Consider the following 15823-nt stretch of genomic DNA (forward strand, 5'->3'; position numbering starts at 1 on the left):
GGAAGAGGTAGAAATATTATGCTGCTACAAAATAGACAGACAGACAGACAGATACGTCAGATAACAAAAAAAAAAAAAAAGGAGAATGAGGACGAGGCAGGAGAAAGAAAAGATGGCATGCAACCCTATGGGACAGAAATTTCAGTTATCTGTTTTGGACCCTGTTCCAAAAAGTAGTAATTTGATCAACCATATTCTGGCTTACCTCTTCAAGGTTGAATTCAGGATCCAGGATGCCCCCAAATGTTATCATAGAATCATAGAATCGTAGAGTTGGAAGAGACCTCAAGGGCCATCCAGTCCAACCCCCTGCCATGCAGGAAATCACAATCAAAGCATTCCAGACAGATGGCCATCCAGCCTCTGTTTAAAGACCTCCAAAGAAGGAAAGAAGAATCTAAAGTACTGCCAGTCTAGCCTGAATGCTTCTGCCCAGGTCAAAGCCTCACTGAGCCAGCACTTTTTCAAAGTCAGGGAGCTTCCTACTTCAAAATTTGTAAATTTGTTGTTAAAAATCAATTTGTTATTTATTACCATGTTTAAAAAGTAATTTGTTCATGTTATTTAATACAATGTTATTTGGCACAATTTAGCTCCTTGCATTACTTAGTGTATTACATGTTATTTTCCCATTGATTTCCATTCCTTTTTTGTTTTGTTTTTAAGGTTAGGATTGGTAAAAGAATTGCATAAACCTTGGGAAATTCTTGTCAGAATGCCTTTAACATACATTTAAACAGTATCATCAAAAAGTATGCAACAGAAGGTGTTACTTGTAATATCAGCAGAGTGCTGTGCTTCATAGTCATTACAGCTGAAATATGACTTGGTTGTGCTCTCTGTACCAAGAAAAGTAATTCATTGCAGGTAGCTATGTTACTTGTATCTCATTACTTCCACATTCTGGATTAGTCTCTGTAATGTGGAAAGTGGTTGTCAGTCAAGTGGGTGACTTATATAAAGAACATTGAAAGGCCAGCCTCACCACTGATCTCTGTGGGAGAAGTGATGTAGGAAGAGTGTAAGCACTTATGAGTTATCATCTTCAAGGCACTGTTAAGCCCTTGATGGCAATATCAAGGTGTCTTACATTCCTATCAGTCTTGAACCAAGGAGCCCTTCAGTCAACACCTGTTGTGCAAAATAGGACACATGGTCATTGTTCCATGCATTCTGGGAGGAATTCAAAGTGCTGGTTATAAGCTTTAAAGCCCTACATGGTTTGGGTCCAGAGAATCTGAAAAACCACATCTCCCTGAATTTTAAGTTCTGTGAGGGAGGGTATTGTCTCAGGCATGTTTGGTGAGGACATGGGAGAGGACCATGTTGGTGGCTGCTCCCATGTTATTGAACTCCCTCCCATGGGAGGCCTGGTTGGCCCCATCCTTGCTGTTTTCCATCAGCAAGCAAAGACCTATTTATTTGGGCTTTTTTAAAAAAACTTCTTGTGGCAGATGAAGCTTTTAATGGAGGTAGCAGTGTTGTGTTCCTGTTTTATTATGTCTTGGATGTGAATTTTAAATTGTTCTTAACTTGTGTTTTTTAAACAGAATAGTGACTGCATTGTGTTTTACCTTTTGTATTAATTGTTTTTAAGTTGTACAGTGTTTTTTCAATGGTTGTAAGCATGGCATAGCGGTTTGAGCACAGGACTATCTCCTATCTGGAGACAGGAAATGAGGGTTTGAATCCAAGATCAGCCATATAAACTCAACCGTGGGGAAAGTCATATTCTTTCGGCCTCAGAGGGTGGCAATGGCAAACCCCCTCTGAAGAAACTTGCTAGGAAAATCCCATGATAGGTCCACTGCATTAGGCTTGCCACAAGATGGAAATGACTTCAAGACACAACAGCAACAACAACAAGGCTGACATGAATCCTGAGATAGGTAGAATATTAAATAACACACACACACACACACACAGTTCCAGTGGTCAAAATTGCAACTTTGGGGAACAACTTTTCCTTAGAACTTTGGGGCTCTATTATGTGTAACATGTAGTTTGCCCCTGGCTTTAGAGTTAGATTACACAGAACCACCTTTAGTCATTTTTGTACTGAAAGCAAAATGTTTTGAACTGCAGCTTCTTCTTATTATTATTATTATTATTATTAAAGTGAAATCTGTAGCAAAAAAAAATGGTCCCCAAAATAACTCCTTCAGGTTGGTTCTTGAAGAGGCCCGCCACAAGACACACACACACACACCCCAATGTCAGTGCTGCTGGTTCTGGAAATCTTAAGTAGCTCTTAAGCATCAGTAAAACATCTTTATGTATATTAGTGACATGAGGATTTAATCACTATTATGAGATCATATCATGGGTCATGGTCACAGGGACCATTTCCATTGGAAATAATTACCCTCTGCTGCAATAAAATGTGTTAATAGAATTGCTTTAAGCAGGCAAGGCACCCTATTAACACTTGTCAGTGTTCTATGTATATCTAGCTGTTCCATTAGCAACTTCCTGTTCATGATGCTGAGGTAGCTTTTATCACACTGCACAGTTAAAGAACTAGGATTGCACTTTAACTGCCATGGCAACATCATATGAAATCCTGGGATGTGCAGTTTAGGAAGGGACATTAGGAATTCTCAGCCAGAGAGTGCTTGGACCTCACTAACTACAGAATCCCACAGAATGTGGCCATACCAATTAAAATGGAAGAATAGCTCTATAACAGGGTAGTGTGTTTGGTCTGAAAAAGTGTTGGCGAACTCCAATCCCTGACCTTTCGATTTGCAAGCGAGAAAGGCATGGGTAACAAAAAATGTCTGTTTGCTTTTGAGTATGCATAGTTCCCATTAAAGACCATTCAGAGCTATCACCAGTGAGCTACAATTATTTCAAGGCTCTAATGTTGAACTAGAACTGGGCACTGGGAGGCAGACCTTTACTTACAAGGTCTTACGTGCACAAACCCTCAACTCTCAGCAAGCTACTCACTGACAATAGGATGGATAACATGGATGGGAAGACAGGAACAAGATTTTCTACAAACCCAGATGTCAACTCTGTTGCACATCTACACAGGCAGCAACATCACAGAGTTTAATAATATTATCTGTAATATTAGATTCTAGGCAGAACTTGGCTTCTTCCAGCTAGTTCTGGTGCTGTCTGAAGTGAAGCTGACTTTGTTCAGAAGCCACCAGGACTGAAGCTAAACCTCACACAATACTTTGTTCAGGCTTAGGACTTTGGAAAGTTGTGTGGCTAGGGAGCAGGGAGACTCAGGAGGTGAAGGGAGACCTTCATCGTACTCCTATTTGCTCCCTGCCCATGACATAATGTAACATGTGCTGTTGGAAACTACTCTGCCTAATGAGAGAATGAACTCTGAGAATGTCTAAAAAACAACCTTACACTGCGGGGAACTTAAAGCAGCAAACAGAATCTTTTCTCAACAATTGCTTTTTCTGTTTATCTTTTTTTAATCATTTGCTTGCTGTTTTAATACTTTTATATAACATTTCTGAGATCTGCCCTAAAAGCAGTATATAACTAGCTTAAAATATTTTAAAAATAATAAAATATTGTCATACTGTTACTAGAAATGCACTCAGATAGAGGGACCTTATTCACCTGCAGCTGATAGATCGGGTGATAATCATTATGCAGCATCTGCCTCGGTCATGTGCAAACTTCTCATAAATTCATCTAATGAACCACACTGATTGGCAAAAGCACATTCTAAAGTATATTTTTAACAATTGCTCAGCAGCGCTCCAGAGTTGTGTTCAAAGGCTCTTCATTCCCCAGATCTTCACCTCCTTGATCAGTCAAATTAAGCAGATTTTGCTGTATTTAACAATCATTGGGGGAAACTGTGAAGCCATTCATGCACGGATTATGATTTCGAAGAGATATAGGGAAAATGGGAGGGAGGAAGGGAAGAATGACAAGGCCAAAAATGTGTAAAGTCAGGAAATGCTAGATACTTAGAGCTTTGCTAAATTTTCCTGTTCTTTTATCCAAAATACCTAGAAGCAAAGCAGCATATTCTTGAAACTTTGGACACCATACCTTTGTAGAAAATTCTTCAACAATACTCAGACCTTCACTTTAAACTACATCCCAATCATGTTCTCTCAATTTGTAAACAATATTTTATGCATTGTTTGATACCTATGAGTTTTTTCCTCCTCATGTGAAGAATGAGGATCTATAATCTACATTTCATCTTCTTCAATGTAAATTACAGCCTTAAATCCAAAGACAAACTTATTTTATTCATATATTAGGCTCTTTTGAAACAGAGATAGCCATAACCCAGGGACACTAGTATCCATAGCACAAAAATGGAGCAGGGACTTTCCAGTTTACCTCAGTGTCAGGAATTACTTGCTGCATTTCACACCCAGGTTCAGTGCACAAAACACATGCCGCAAGGCCCCTAACCCTAGTATTGGCACCGGGACACCGCTAGATACCTTTCTCATGTTTCTGTTCTCAAGCCAGGTGTCTACCATCCTATATCTGTGCATTTCAGCTTTACTGCCAATGTAGGTCTCATCTCTCTCTGCTGAAATTCATTTTGTTAGTTTTGGCCCAGCTCTCTAATCTATTGAGATCATTTTGAATTCTGATCCTGCCCTCTAAGGTATTGATACCCCTCCTTATTTAGTGTCATCTGCAAATTTGATAAGCAGGTTTAAAGGTATAATAAGCACCAAATATATAGAACTAAATGAAATACATAGTGGAGACGAGACATTTTTATGCCACCACCATAGTAGAAAAGAAAGCAGCCACACATGAACTATTCATATGAAAACAAGCAATACACATTTCCAATAATGCTGAAAATCAACTGGTTCTATATGTTCTTGGAAATGAGCATGTATCAATTTACTCAGAAAATACTTTAAAAATTTGGAAGAAAATACTCACTGCCTTAAAATTAATTCTTTGTTTACTTTTTTTTAAAAAAAAATCATCAACAAATGTACCTATATTCTGCCATCAAATGTTAGACTGTATACTATGCATTTAAAAAACCTAATTATAATGAAATATTGATTGGCACAGCTGATCTGCAGACCAGCTGTGGGAACAAAAACCCATGGCCTCAGTTGTACAAAATTCAATCAGGCTGCAACTGGCTTTAATCTAAGTTTTCCATCTTAACTGTTTGCAAATGAAAAGACTTAAATTAGCCCATTAGGACAACATATGCTTGTAAGTAATGTTCTACTTAGCTAGGCTAATTTTTTTTCCTATCAAGTCTTGTTCAAAGTCAAGTTTTCTCAAAACCATATTTTTTTTCTTTTTTCTTCTCGGTATAAATTCCTGATACGTTACAATGTATGCAGTAAGGTAAACACAGAACTGTATCTTTAAAGCCAGTGTAGCTTTGAAAACTTGCATAATGTATTTTATGCTTTGTAGTTGGCCCCATAAAGGTGTCGCTGCTTGTGGATTTTCTATTTTGTTGTAGTTTGCTGCATGGCAAAAATGGCTACCCCCGAATATCCCCCCCCCCCCTAGATTTGAAGATACCAAATTTAGCTGCAACAGCTGCAATAGGGGAATCCTAAACTGGAATTTAACTCTTTGGAGTTTTCTACCTCCAACAAAGGTAAAACCCTTTCATTGGACTACAATTTGGCAAGTTTTACCTGTGCAGCACCTAAAAAGCTTTCCAGTTTCAGATGCACAGACAATTTTTTCTTGAGAAATTCAATATTTTCTTCCAAAGAAAGGAGCAATTTGAGAGTAAATGAGAGAAATAAATTGGTACCATAAGCTTTTGTAGATTTAAATCTGCTTCATCAGATGCATAAAATGAAGCTCTGAATGTGCTGGTTGCATGTATGAATAGCAGTAGAAATTCAAATCTTGTGGGTATGGTGAAGAAGTGACAAGTTCAATTTTAAAGATGGCCATTATGGGAACAAAGGCCGGAGGAAACATGTTGCCTAAAGCCAAGGTGAGTAAATGGTGGAGGGAGTTATTGAAGTGTAGTGTGATACTGGCTTGGGATCCAGAAAGGAGATGTGAGGACCCTCATGGGCTGGGTGTTACTAGTGTTATAATATGAGTAGTGTGCCAGGAAACCATAGTCTTGCCTTTTTCTTTCATATGATGTGCATAGTAGTTTGGGAAATGCTTGTTGAAATTCTGAGTTTGGCATCCCTTTCTTGTGGGTCTGAGCAGATGGGATTGTATTGGATGGTTTGGCTGTAAACTATGGATTTAGTAGTGTATTTAGTGTAAGTATGTGTGCCACAGCAAACTATAGATCCCAGGATTCCATGGGATGGAGCCATGAGAGTTAAAGTGGTGTCAAAGTGCATTAATTCTGCAGTGTGATTGCAGCCTACATCACAGGTGGATTGACTCATTTAAGGAAGCCACAGCCCTGACATTGACCTGGGCAGGGCTGTTGATAACAGAGGTTGTCTTGACAGTTGTTATAAACTGAAAAACCACTTGATGGCAAATCATACAAATGTAAACCAAATATATATTGGACACCACTTTTTCCAAGTGATACTTTTTTCACACAGTCCTGGGGATGTAGCAAAACCAAAGGCAAAGGGCTTATTTAATTTATTCAATCTTGTTTCCCCTGGTAAAATTGTGAAAAACTAAGAGCTGTTCAAAAGCAGAACGCACTGCCTTGGAGACCAGTAGGCTTTCCTTCATTGGGCGTTTTAACCAAAATATTGGGTGGCTACCTGCTAGGCATTCTTTAGCTGTATATTTCTTGCATTAAAGGGTTGCACTAGATGGCCTTTGGAGCCGGAGGTATCTTCGACATCTTCAGTTATATGATTCTCTCTGTGTGTAAAATTGTCCTTTTGCTGCTGCACTGGCAAACTTTAACTGTTATGGTTAGTGGTTGTAATGGGGATAGATTTACACAGCATTCAGTGTTTAACATGACACTGCCTGTTATTTGTATTGTGATCCTGGAAGAAAGCCCAGTTCACTCTGGAAACAAGGTACGGGACCTGTATTGTGTTTCAGTTACATTTGCTTTCACTGAAGGTTCCTGTCCTATATTTTTCTCTGGAACTGCCAATCTTTGTACTGAAAACAAGACTTAGCTAGAAAACCAAAATATGCCTGTGTGAAATTATTGTAGCTTTCAGGTTACCATAATTTTTAGCTAACCACTATATTTTAAAATGCCTGCTATATTATTTTTCTGCTCCTTTTAAAATGCAGCTTGTTGTATTTTAATGCAAGATAAACAGTCTGTGGTTGAGCTACATCTCAATATGATTGGAATGTAAGTCTTGGATACTCTAGGCATGTCTCCCTTTGTAACAGAAAAACTTGATCAACAAGATTGTGAACAGTCCTTGCCTTAGTAACAGATACCTTAAACAAATGGAAATCTATCTCACATTATTGTATCCTGCTGCTTTAGGTATCAAATCGGAAGCACTGAAATAGCTTCGGAGGAGTTTTGGAATACCTGGTGTGCTACAAAATGTCAAAGAGTATTTAGCATCATCAGTATTGCTTTGAAGTACACAGCTGAGCTGATACCCCATGCTGAGTGAAGATTTGTGGAGAGTTTGAAAACAACACCCCTTTCTCTATAGGAGCACCTATTTGTAAATAAAGCCTTTCCTTCTTGGATCCTGTGGATGGAAGGGAAATCCTACTGGTGGAACGGAAGAGGACGATCTGAATGGACACCTTCTCTCTTCCGTCCCAGTCCCTAACATAGACAAGGCTAAGAATTCAGTTCACTTTTGAACAAAATTGAACAATGTTTTCAAAATTCAAATCTGCTGATCTCTATCCCCCCTGTTCTGGGGTCAGAGCAGCACTTGTCCAGGATCAGCAGGGGAGGTGGCCATGAGGCCTGCAGAAGTAAGTGGCAATTGATTAATAATAATAATAATTTTTATTTATATCCCGCCTTTCCAATTGCATGATCAAGGCGGCTTACAAGACAAGAAACAATAAAATACAGTTAAAGCATCACAATATAAAAAGTTTAAAAACATCATTACTAGGGGTAGAAACGGGAATCTATACAAATCACAATTCACTAGGGGCAAGAAAAAGACTATATATTGCACTAATCCGGGGTCGAAAAACAGAGAACAAGGAGCAAGGATTAAAATGGCTTCACTCCATTCTGCCCAGAGAAATGTTCTGTATGGAACTTCACCCAGGGAATATTCACACTGCCAGTAAAAGAAGCAGGATCCAACGCAGTGTAGTCCAATTCTTCACCACAAGCAAGCACAGGATCAAAATCCATCAGTAAAAATAATGGGGGCTGGAATCTGGTTGGTTAATCCCATGAGCTCAGTCATGGTAAATCCTATTGACTCAGTGGCTCTATTCCAGTCCAGACTAGCAACAGAATTTAGTACAGGGTTTCTATTCACAACCCCATTGGCCTGAATGAATCAAAAAGTGTTATGGGGGAAAGTGACTGCCTTAAAATTCCTTTGAAATACACTCACAGAGAGAGAGAGAGAGAGAGAGAGATTCCCTTTGTGTATGTTGAGCCCAATATTCCTGATGTTGTCTCACCTTCAGAGGCATGCCTTCAAAGAGTGAGACCACTCATCCTGCCTTCAGTGGGATCCTTGCCTTGCCAACTCACTCACTTGCAAAGGTCTGAGAACAGAACGTAGTCATCTGGAATGCAAGTGTTGTTTCGCAGAGCTCGACTTTTTACTACACTAGGGCTTAGATTAATGTATTTTACATTGATTTTGCCACTACAGTAGATTACTTTGAGGGGCACTTAATTTAAAAGGTAAGCAAACAACAGGCACATTCCATAGCTTACATGAGGAGTTTAGAAAACCCTCTTACTACTAAAACACAATAAATGAAGGAGGAAAGGGGGGAGAGAGCGGGAGAAGGGAGAGATATGTTCCTAACCTTGAATTTATTTGTGAGCATATATGGCTGGATGTGCAATTCTTAATATAGTTCCATCAGTGCCAAATGCCACTTTGAGAAGAGTTACTTTTTGGCCTACAACCCCCAGTGGCACTACAGGCTAAAGAATATGCCTAGTTCTCAGAAAGTTTTTTTTTTTTCAAACTATGAAAATGTTAACTTATGGGAATCATACAGATATACTGCCTTCTGATAAAACCAGCCATCTTAATTCAAAGTGCCACAGTAACAGAAACAAATCTGTGAATGTTTCACAGTCTACTAAGAAACAGCTAGTGGGGGAACAGACATAAGGCCAGGGCAGCTGGTGAATGTGTTGCTGTGGTAGGTATTGACTGCATTCAAATTTATAGCTGTTCCTCTCACAGCTGTTGCAGGGGCCCATACACACTATGCAATTGTAGCACCATTATTCCACTTTAATTGGAATGGTTCCATCTTTTGGAATCTTGGAGTTTGTAGTTTGGTGAGGTAACAGAGCTCTCTGGCTGCAAATTCTAAATGCCCCACCCCAAACTACAAATTCTAGGGTTCCATAAAACCAGAGCAGTTAAAGTGGAACCCTAGCACTACAATTCTGTAGTGTGCATGGACCCAAGTAGTATAAGAGCTCTCCCAGTGTCAATTCTCTGTCAGGAATAAGATCCAATGTCTTTGTAGTTCCCGTATCCACTGGAGTGGCAGAAATAGTGATCATAAAAATGAAAGTAAATTTGCTGGACTCTATGCTCATTAGATAGAATCATAGGACTGGATTAGACCACAAAGGCCATCCCAGCCAAAGCTTTCCATGCAGGAAGACACAATCAAAGCACTCCTATCCAGTCTCTGCTTAAAAACCTCCAAAGAAGGATACTCCACCACCATCCAAGGAAGTGCATTCCACTGTCAAACAGCTCTTACCATCAGAAGGGTCTTCCTAATGTTTAGATGTAATCTCTTTTTTCTGTAGTTTGAATCCACTGTTCCATGTCCTAGTCTTGGGAACAGCAGAAAACAAGCTTGCTCCATCCTCAATATGGTCCAAATATGGTCCAAAACACACTGCAGAAATCATCCAATTTAAAACCACTTTAACTGCCCTGGCTCAGTGCTAGGGAATTTATAGTTTTGTGAGAAATTTAGCCTTCTCTGTCAGAGAGCTCTGGTGCCACAATAAAATACAGTTCCCAGCACTGAGCCAGAGCAGTTAACATGGTCTAAAACTGGATGATTTCTGCAGTGTGTTTTGGACCTATGACATCCCTTCAAATATTTAAACATGACTAGCTGTCTTCCTCTTCCTTTGGCCTATAGCTCCATTATTTTTTGTGGAATTCCCTGCTTTATCCTCCTCCTTCCCATCCCTTAACAACATTAGGCAGAAGAATGTAAATGCCTCAGTTAGTAAATATTGCAACAGAAACATCAGTTTAAGCCTTCTGATAGTCACCTTCTGATAGTCTGATAGTCTGATAGTTGGTGGGCAAAGCTGGATGCTGGTCTGGAAACCATGCCCTATGAGGCGTGGCTTAGGGAGCAGAGTATGTTTAGTCTGGAGAAGAGAAGGTTAAGAGGTGATATGATAGCCATGTTTAAATGTATGTTGCATAGTTTGTCCTCATCTCCGAACGTCCAGTCTTCAGATGTCTGTGAAGGATGCTATCCTATCACAAATACTGAAATTAAAATTCAGCTGGCCTTCCAGTCAGATTCTCTGTGTAAAATGGGAGAGGAAAACCTCAGGCAGCAGAATGGTTTGGAAAATCTTTCCTTGCTAGAGAAGATAAATAGCTATGAAGTGAGAGGGTAAGAGAATTATCTCAAAGAACTGGGATTTGTTCAGAGGAGCTTATTTTCTGATGCATTTTCATCTGTCAGCTCTAACCACATGATTGTAGATTCTGGGACATTCCTGGCAAGATCATATGAAAGGCTGCTGCAACACTGCAGAATTAATGCAGTTTGACACTGCTTTAACTGTCCTGGCCCCATGCTATGCACTCCTAGAATTTGTAGTTTGTTGGCTCACTAAAATGCTCTGACAGAGAATGCTAAATGTCTCACAAAGCTACAAATCCCAGACTTCCATCGCACTGAGCCATGGCAGTTAAGGCAGTGTCAAACTGCATTGTTTCTGCAGTGTAAAAGCAGTCTTAGTCCTTCTAATCCAGCATCATGTTTGAAAATCCTTCATGTGTCTGAGACTGAGAAGAAAAGTGTGCTCATTCCACTGCCCCATCCTCAAATTCAATGTGTGTAGCAACCAAGGCCAACAAGTTATTTAGAACTAGAGGCAGAGGATGACACAATCATATTTCCCTAGGACTAAAAAAAATACAATTATGGATGAATAATTTGCAGCATTTTCATGACACTTAAAATCAGTTATCTCAGGGCGCAGCGTACAGTAGGTCGGCCTAATGGTATGGCCAGCCTTGTCTCAATGTTTCTGGCAACCAGACAAACGGTGGTTTGTCTCCCTCCCCCACCTTCCATTTTGTTATCATGGCTAATAGCTGTTGAGAGATCTGTCCTTCACAAATTTGTCTAACCCCTTTTAGAAAGCCATCTGAGCTACTGCCCAATACTGCATACATTGACAGCAAATTAGTGCAAGAGGGTGACATTTATGGAAGTTAACTATGTGTTGTGTGAAATAGAATTTCCTTTTGTCTCTTCTGAAACTACTGACAATCCATTTAATTGGTTGGCCCTCGTTCTAGTATTATGAGAGGGAGCCATTATCTCCATGCCATTCATGAACTTCTGTCATGCCCCCTTAGCATTGTTTTTGGTTTAAACTGAACACACACACATTATCCTTTTCTCGCTGACATAAGGAAAGAACTCTACCTCATAATTATAATTTTAGTTGTGCAGTGCTGTACTCCTGCATTTATTTATTTACTTATTTACTACAAAACTGTCAGGTTTTGGATATATTCCAAATGCAGATAGACTACACAGTTAAAGAAATGATTCATGAAATTGACAGGTATATTTCCAAATCCTTGTTAAATAATTTCCAAGGCTATGTTTTCTGTTTTCCTTGCCACACAGCACACCGAGTCAATATTTTCAGTGAGCCAAAGTTTTATCACAAACAAATGTCCTAATATTGAAAAGTAATTTAAATTAAAGGTTACATTCAATTTATTATTTGGTATTACTTAATATGGCATTGACTCCAGAATATACCATTATGACACTGACATAGGAATATGATACAGGTTGAATCTTCCTTATCCAAAATGTTGGGGACCAGAAATGTTTTGGATTTCAGATTTTTTCTTTTCTTTTCAGATTTTGGAATACAGTGGAAACTTTCTTTCTGTGAGGAGTCAGTCCGCCCTATGGGGGGGAAAACAGATGCTCAAGCCACATATTATTTGGTGGGTGGTGACACGCACACATCCTCATCAGTGTGTCTGAGAGTATATGCTGCCATAAAATAATATGGGCCATGGTAAACCACAGATGCTCCAGTCAAAGGATAGCTATCCTGCTGATGTGGCAGGCCCATTTTATTTGCATAGACATAATGAGATGTCTTGGAGCTGGAACCCAAGTCCAAACGTGACATTCATTTATGTTTCATATACAGTACACCTTATAGTCATAGCCAGAAGTAATTTTATACACAATATTTTAAATGATTTTGAGCATGAAACAGAGTTTGTATACACTGAAAGCAAAGTCATCACTATCTCAGCTACCCATGTGGACAATTTTGGATTTGGGGATATTTTGGATTTCAATATTCCAGATCAGGGATATTTATTCCTTATTTTGGATAAAGTATAGTGCCTTTTCTTGTTAACTGCAGTGCATTGCTGAAGATCAGCAGCAAACTGTGATTTTTTTAGATATTTAAAATATACATTCTCTGCTATAGAATTTTATTTGCCAATTTGTAGGCTCTGATGGCAAAGGAGAATAAATCTGTATCAGAACATATTTACAATTAACTATATTTCCTTCTTTCTCTTGTCCCTGTGGGCCATAGAACTTCCCGTTTAAGGACTAGATGTTCTATAAGTTCCATCTAGTTAGTAGTAGAGTATTTGGCAGCTGTATTGGTGAGATTCTGGTTCATATTGTTGAGTGTAGACTTCTGCCCTGAACATTCTTTTATCCAGAGGTTGGAGCCTTTTTTTAAAAACCTACACACAATTGTTGTTAGTATTATGCAGAACTGAAAGTACAGGCATAAAGGCTAAATTAAGCCCTTAAGTGTTTGAACAGTGATATTAATTCTTCCTGTTGGAGAGATTTTCTCTCACACCTGCATTAAAACTATATAATGGTACATAAAGCAGAAAGGTCTCTGAAGGTTATCACAGGCTGTTATTGTAAACCATTGTATCTTATGTGACTTTCTGTACAAAGCTAAGCAGGATCATATGACTAACGAAAGACAGCCATTTAGAGAACATTAACAGATTCATTCCTTATACCAAGATGGTGTTTTAGAGACATGGTTCTCTTTTTGGAAAGACAACTTTGAATTCGGTGATGATCATTTGTTTCATGATGATGATTTGGCATGGTATGTGATAAGGCTTTTTAAACAAAACATGATGAAAACACATTTTACTCTATCTCTGTGATTAAGGATGCAAACTCCATGGAATTCAGCAAGGCAAGTACACTTTACAAAGCAGTCCTATGCATGTTTACTCAAATGTAAGTCCTATAAGTTCCAGTGCAAATACTCCAAATAAGCATGCAGTTAAGGTTGAAGTTTAAGTGGCATATGCTAGGAATCGAGTATCAGTTATTGATTGGGTGTGTTATTTCTGACACTGCGCTAATAGATCTATTATTTGCATTAGAATGTTATGTGCCTTCAAGTCATTTTTAATTTATGGATAGCCTAAAGCAGTGATGGCAAACCTGAGGGGGGGGTTGAAGTAGGCATACGGCACAAAGAGGCAGACATGCTCACAGAGAGGGCTCAGCATGCCATGGGTTCACCATGACTGCCCTGAGCTATATTTATGACCAAATTCAAAAGCAGGGGCTGCCTTTGCCTTCCTCTGAGGCTGAGAAAATGTGACTTCCCAAGGTCACCCAGTGGATTTTCATGGCTGGAATCAAACCCTCTTCTCTAGAGTTATAGGCCAACACTCAACCCACTATATCATGCCAGCTACCAAACCTAAAAAGAGTTTTTCATGAAAGCCCAGTGTCCACAATCAAACACAGGTAAACTCATTGAAAACATTGTTTTCTTTGGTAGACTGTGGTTACTATAGCTTCCCTAAGAGAAATGAAAGCATGGGTAAAAAGTGAGACTAGCTTATATTAGTCTTGGCATCCTGTTGGTGATATATATGCATCCTCTTGGTGATATATGTGCATGTTGATATGCATGCATGGCCTATGCACCCATATGCCTCATTTTGGAAGGGGTGTAAAATGGCAGTTGTCACATATCAGGGTGTGTATGCAGCTGCTGCTGCTGCTGCTGGGGTGAGGGGAGCAACTCAGAAGAGGAAACAGCACCTTTTCTTGCATCTGAGGGGAATGGAAAGCTGTGTTAACTCCACCTGGAGTGCGCTCTCATTTTTTCCCCCTTGAAGCCAAGAACACCAACATTTTTTTCTCCTTTGAACTGCTGCTCCCTGCTCTCCTCCTGCTTGGAAAGCAGCATCAGCCCTTCCCAGGGCCTGACCATTGCTAGGGTAGGGAAAGAACACAGTACTACACAAGCACAACATCACATCCCCCCTGCTTGATGCAGGATCTCAGACTAGGAACTGAACAAGTGAGTCTTTTGAACTCTTATATTTACCTGTGGTGATAGCATAGCACTAGAGAAACTGAATAAGTTTCAAAATTCATGGGCAAAATAAGACCAAAGATCCAGCTAGTACACCATCTTGTTTTCCCATGACAGGCAGACTATGGGAAATCCAGAAGCCACTGTTTCTTCCCCACTAACTGATATTCAGAGGCAAACTATCATGGAACTTAGACTATGTGCATAGTCATCCTAACTAATAGCCATTGCCTTTTTCTCTATGAATTTGGCTAGCTCCCTGCCTAAATGAATCCAGATACAGGATGCAAACAGATCTCATACTGGTGATTTTTCTAGTTGTGTGTGTATTCTTATTACAGTCAGCCCTCCCTATTCATGTATTGAAGGTGAAAATGTTCAGATGTGGCAGTGGTTGCAGAAGCCTAAACTGGCTACAGCTGGAGTCCAGAGCAGCAGCCAGATGCTCAAGGTCAAGTGAGCTGGTCTAAATGTAAATATGCTATGTCTTCAGTCTGAAGAGGGATTGGTGTCTATGGTGCATAGCAACGTATATAGAAAGATGCTGGGCTAAGTGGTTGCCTCATGGTAATTCTGTATATAAGCAAAAGTGCTGTGCTGTGGGATTTTGAGATAGTGTGGTGTGTTGGTTGGTAAGAGATTTTGTATAGTGGTGATTAGCTCGTGTTATTTGAAACAAAGCAATAAAGCCCACTTAGGAGTGAACTGCTGGAGAGTGTTTCTTTGATCTAGCAGCTGTTTCTCCAGGCACTCTTCCAAGCAAGCCGAAACTTGTGTTTGAAGCTTTGTTCTGTTCCTGTGTTGGAGAGAGAGCAGACGTCTTCATCCATTTGCCACTGGACCGGCATCACAGGCAAGGTTCATCACCCAAATATCAACATCCACAAATTCAACCATCCACAGTTTGAAAATATTCTTTAAAACAAACCCACAAAGCAAATCTTGATATTGCCATTGTATAACATGGGTCTTGAGCATCCATGGATTTTGGTATCCACGAGAGGTCCTGGAACTAAACCACAGCAGATACCAAGGGCCCACTCTGTTCTTATTATAAACATTCTTTATACACAGCCTTTCTCCCCAATGAACTAAGGCAGCTATGTCTATAAGGATTTGGGCAATGGTGACCCCTGATGAGCCCTTAAAAATCTGTCATGGGAA

Source organism: Sceloporus undulatus, chromosome 2 (genome assembly GCF_019175285.1).
Source record: "Sceloporus undulatus isolate JIND9_A2432 ecotype Alabama chromosome 2, SceUnd_v1.1, whole genome shotgun sequence".
Lineage (NCBI taxonomy): Eukaryota > Metazoa > Chordata > Lepidosauria > Squamata > Phrynosomatidae > Sceloporus > Sceloporus undulatus.